Source organism: Trachemys scripta, chromosome 3 (assembly GCF_013100865.1).
Source record: "Trachemys scripta elegans isolate TJP31775 chromosome 3, CAS_Tse_1.0, whole genome shotgun sequence".
Lineage (NCBI taxonomy): Eukaryota > Metazoa > Chordata > Testudines > Emydidae > Trachemys > Trachemys scripta.
The window spans coordinates 138152591-138158628 of NC_048300.1; positions in this window are offsets into that span (position 1 = coordinate 138152591).

Consider the following 6038-nt stretch of genomic DNA (forward strand, 5'->3'; position numbering starts at 1 on the left):
CTACAGCCCACTTCTTCGGATGCATATAGAATGGAACATATAATGAGGAGATATATATACACACATACAGAGAGCATAAACAGGTGGGAGTTGTCTTACCAACTCTGAGAGGCCAATTAATTAAGAGAAAAAAAAAACTTTTGAAGTGATAATCAAGTTAGCCGAGTACAGACAGTGTGATAAGAAGTGTGAGAGTACTTACAAGGGGAGATAGAGTCAACGTTTGTAATGGCTCAGCCATTCCCAGTCCTTATTCAAACCGGAGTTGATTGTGTCTAGTTTGCATATCAATTCTAGCTCTGCAGTCTCTCTTTGGAGTCTGTTTTTGAAGTTTTTCTGTTGTAATATAGCCACCCGCAGGTCTGTCACTGAATGACCAGACAGGTTAAAGTGTTCTCCCACTGGTTTTTGAGTATTTTGATTCCTGATGTCAGATTTGTGTCCATTAATTCTTTTGCGTAGAGACTGTCCGGTTTGGCCAATGTACATGGCAGAGGGGCATTGCTGGCACATGATGGCATATATCACATTGGTAGATGTGCAGGTGAACGAGCCCCTGATGGTATGGCTGATGTGATTAGGTCCTATGATGATGTCACTTGAATAGATATGTGGACAGAGTTGGCATCGGGGTTTGTTACAAGGATAGGTTCCTGGGTTAGTGGTTTTGTTCAGTGATGTGTGGTTGCTGGTGAGTATTTGCTTTAGGTTGGGGGGTTGTCTGTAAGCGAGGACAGGTCTGTCTCCCAAGATCTGTGAGAGTAAAGGATCATCTTTCAGGATAGGTTGTAGATCTCTGATGATGCGCTGGAGAGGTTTTAGTTGGGGGCTGAAGGTGACAGCTAGTGGTGTTCTGTTATTTTCTTTGTTGGGCCTGTCTTGTAGGAGGTGACTTCTGGGTACTCGTCTGGCTCTGTCAATCTGTTTTTTCACTTCAGCAGGTGGGTATTGTAGTTTTAAGAATGCTTGATAGAGATCTTGTAGGTGCTTGTCTCTATCCGAGGGATTGGAGCAAATGCGGTTATATCTTAGAGCTTGGCTGTAGACAATGGATCGTGTGGTGTGTCCTGGATGGAAGCTGGAGGCATGTAGGTAAGTGTAGCGGTCAGTAGGTTTCCGGTATAGGGTGGTATTGATGTGACCATCGCTTATTAGCACAGTAGTGTCCAGGAAATGGACCGCTTGTGTGGATTGATCTAGGCTGAGGTTGATGGTGGGATGGAAATTATTGAAATCATGGTGAAATTCCTCAAGGGCTTCTTTTCCATGGGTCCAGATGATGAAGATGTCATCAATGTAGCGCAAGTAGAGTAGGGGCGTTAGGGGACGAGAGCTAAGGAAGCGTTGTTCTAAGTCAGCCATAAAAATGTTGGCATATTGTGGGGCCATGCGGGTACCCATAGCAGTGCCGCTGACTTGAAGGTATATATTGTCCCCAAATGTGAAATAGTTGTGGGTGAGGACAAAATCACAAAGTTCAGCCACCAGGTTAGCTGTGACATTATCAGGGATACTGTTCCTGATAGCTTGTAGTCCATCTTTGTGTGGAATATTGGTGTAGAGGGCTTCTACGTCCATAGTGGCCAGGATGGTGTTTTCTGGAAGATCACCGATGGATTGTAGTTTCCTCAGGAAGTCAGTGGTGTCTCGAAGATAGCTGGGAGTGCTGGTAGCGTAGGGTCTGAGGAGAGAGTCTACATAACCAGACAAGCCTGATGTTAGGGTGCCAATGCCTGAGATGATGGGGCGTCCAGGATATCCAGGTTTATGGATCTTGGGTAGCAAATAGAATACCCCTGGTCGGGGTTCTAGGCATGTGTCTGTACGGATTTGTTCCTGTGCTTTGTCAGGGAGTTTTTTTAGCAGATGGTGTAGTTTCTTTAGGTAATCCTCAGTGGGATCAGAGGATAATGGCCTGTAGAATGTGGTGTTAGAGAGCTGTCTAGCAGCCTCCTGGTCATATTCCAATTTATTCATGATGACGACAGCACCTCCTTTGTCAGCCTTTTTGATTATGATGTCAGGGTTGTTTCTGAGGCTGTAGATGGCGTTGTGTTCAGCATGGCTGAGGTTATGTGGCAAGTGATGTTGCTTTTCCACAATTTCAGCCTTTGCACGTCGACGGAAGCAATCTATGTAGAAATCCAGTCTGTTGTTTCGACCGTCCGGAGGAGTCCATGCAGAATCCTTTTTTTTGTAGTGCTGGTAGGGAGGATTCTGTGGGTTAGTATGCTGTTCAGAGGTATGTTGGAAATATTCTTTGAGTCGGAGACGTCGAAAGTAGGATTCTAGGTCACCGCAGAACTGTATCATATTCATGGGTCTGGAGGGACAAAAGGAGAGGCCCCGAGATAGGACAGACTCTTCTGCTGGGCTAAGAGTATAGCTGGAAAGATTAACAATATTGCTGGGTGGGTTAAGGGAACTACTGTTGTGGCTGCTTGTGGCATGTAGCAGTTTAGATAGTTTAGTGTCCTTTTTCCTTTGTAGAGAGGCAAAGTTTGTCTTGTAAATGGCTTGTCTAGTTTTTGTAAAGTCTATCCATGAGGAAGTTTGTGTGGAAGGTTGGTTTCTTATGAGAGTATCCAGTTCTGAGAGCTCATTCTTAATCTTTCCCTGTTTGCTGTATAGGATGCTGATCAGGTGGTTTCGCAGTTTCTTTGAGAGTGTGTGACACAGTCTCTCAGCATAGTCTGTGTGATATGTAGATTGTAATGGATTTTTTACCTTTAGTCCTTTTGGTATGATGTCCATCTGCTTGCATTTGGAAAGGAAGATGATGTCTGTCTGTATCTGTACGAGTTTTTTCATGAGGTTGATGGATTTCCATTCCATACGGCTAAATGCAGTGCCTTGCATAATGACAGGTTTCAGAGTAACAGCCGTGTTAGTCTGTATCCGCAAAAAGAAGAACAGGAGTACTTGTGGCACCTTAGAGACTAACAAATTTATTAGAGCATAAGCTTTCGTGGACTACAGCCCACTTCTTCGGTATGCATCCGAAGAAGTGGGCTGTAGTCCACGAAAGCTTATGCTCTAATAAATTTGTTAATCTCTAAGGTGCCACAAGTACTCCTGTTCTTTTTACGGATACAGACTAACACGGCTGCTACTCTGAAACCTGTCAACCTTTCTGAAGTGATGTGCTGGGTCTTCATTTATTCACTCTAATTTAAGGTTTCGCGTGCCAGTAACGTTTTTAGAAGGTCTCTTTCTATAAGTCTATAAAATATAACTAAACTATTGTTGTATGTAAAGTAAATAAGATTTTTAAAATGTTTAAGAAGCTTCATTTAAAATTAAATTAAAATGCAGAGCCCCCCCAGACTGGTGGCCAGGACCCAGACAGTGTGAGTGCCACTGAAAATCAGCTCGTGGGCTGCAGGTTGTCTACCCCTGTATTAGCCTATAAATATTTACATTTAATAATTGGGCCATGCCATTTGCAGCGCATATACTCAACTTCATCCTTTTCTCCTATTTTTTTAAAAAACTGTTTAATACAGATTTTCATTCTATTTTTCAGCTGTTCAGATGCGCACGCACTTCAGAGCTTTTGTGCGTGCCTGTTTGTTTGTGTGTATCTTCTAGACGAATACATAGCCTTACTTCAACAGGCAGCTTTGCTCATACACACAGACTAATATGTGTTAAAATAATATATATACCCCGTGCAAGGTATTGTATTTTCCTAATAAAACAAGTTATATATATATATATAAATAAATATATTTGAATGATAATTAAAATTGGGACAAAAAACACAATACTTTTTATAAAACCCAGGATTTTTTCAGTAAAAATCAATTTAAACTGAAAACAAAGGGGCTTACATATCCAGAGACTGTAAGGCCATAGAACTTCCCCCACACTAACTCCAAGTGCCTACAGTTACAAATTAGGGATGTGAAAGGTTAACCAGTAAGTATAGTCTTACTGGTTAACCGCCCTAAGCATTAACCTCTCTGCTGGCCGGTGCGGGCCCAGCTACGGTGCTTGGCCGGAGCAGCGCCGCCCAGCTGGAGCAGCGCCGCCTGGCTGGAGTGGGCCCCATCCACTTAAACAGTTATCCATTTAAATATCAGGGGATAGCCATGTTAGTCTGTATCCACAAAAACAACAAGGAGGCCGGTGGCACCTTAAAGACTAACAGATTTATTGGGGCATAAGCTTATGTGGGTAAAGATTTATTTGGGCATAAGCTTTCATGGGTAAAAAAACTCAGTTTAGATGTTAAAGAATAACGTCTTTCAACATTATAAATCCAAAATGTGAGTATCTTTAAGCGATATTAAAACCTTAGCGTTATTATCAGTCTGTATAACTTTTCTTTGTTATCACGTAATAAATAAGTTCACATGTAATAAATAAGGTCCATAAAAAAAAAAGTAACAGCATTAACGCTTAATAGCCTACGAAAGTGATGACATCACACTCCAAGCGGGTAACAGCAAGGAAGGGGATTACTTTCCAAACAACCGGTGTCGGGTTATAACGTCGAAAAAGGTCATTTTGTTTCCATGTAAATGATGTAACTAACTGTTTTAATAGGTAAGTGAGTGTATGCTACTAATCATTGAACCTTTAAGCAGTGAAAAGACATGTTGGGATGGCTGCAATGTGGTTTAAATCGCTATCCATGTGGTGTGTCAGCCATCCTGAACGCTATAATGCTTGCAGTTGGGAGCGCAGCACATAACAATATTCAAATGCCCCATGGCAGAAAGAGGAAAAAGAAAACCCTCAGGAGCTGAGTATCATAAACAAAAGGCTGAGAAGGAAAAGGACCAAGCAAAACAACAGGAATCCTTCTTGAAATAACTTCTCTTTAATCCAAATAAAGATGGAAGCAGTTCACAGCTTCCAGATGAAGGTATATTACTTCGAGATGATGGTAGCTCACATCCACATAAAAGTAGTTTGGAAACTCAAGATGATGGAAACGTACTTCTAGATGAAGGCAGCTCACAGCATTAGACTGATATGGAGAAAATGTATTCACCTTCAGAGACATATGCAGAAATTGAAGTAAATGAAGTAGAAGGAAGAAAGGATGAGGAAGTTACAAACAAGTTACAGTATGCACTTCTTGCATCTGAAGAAGTGAGGTTCTTACCCACGAAAGCTTATGCTCCCAATACTTCTGTTAGTCTTACAGGTGCCACAGGACTCTCTGTTGCTTTTTACAGAATCAGACTAACACGGCTACCCCTCTGATAAGTTACAGTATGGGGACTCAGCTTCATGGCCCAGATGTAATGACAGTGTGCAGAAAATTCTTGTGGAAGATGGACCCGAACAAGTTCATGAATTTCCCTTCCCTCAGAATGGAAATAAAAGAAAATTCTCTGCTCAGCATTACAAGAGGAAACTCATTAAGGGGGAAGAAATTCATCGAAACTGGTTACAATATTCAGTGTTGAAGGACTCTGTGTTTTGATTTTGCTGCAAGTTGTTTAGAAATCAAGCAATTGGTACATCATTTACTGAAAATGGTTCAAAGGACTGGAAAAACAGATCATCAATTCTCTCTTCACATGAAAGAAGTACAGAACATTTGGAATGTTTTCAAAATTGGAAAGAACTTGAATTATGATTGAAGAAAATTTATGTGTGATCAAGGAAAAAGAAGAATATTGGCAAATGGCCTTTCCAACTTCAAATTTGTGATTTCACTCATTTTGTAGTATAATATCCTTTTCGAGATTAACCTCACTAGTAAGCAGCTTCAGGAAAAGAACTTGAACATACATTCTGCTATTCAAAAACTGCAGCAAACTAAAAACATTCTGGAGGAATTCAGAAGTGATGAAGGATTCGAAAAAACACTGGTAGATTCTCTCGAGCTTGCTGAAGAAATAGACTTTCTGACAGAATTTGAACCAGAGCCAGTTTGCATTTGGCAAAAGAAACAGCAATTTTCATATGAAGGACGAGAGACACCCATTCAGAACCCAAAACAAAGGTTCAAAGTGAATTTCTACCTCGCAGTTCTTGATACTGCTGTTCACTCGGTTGATGAAAGATTTAAACAGATG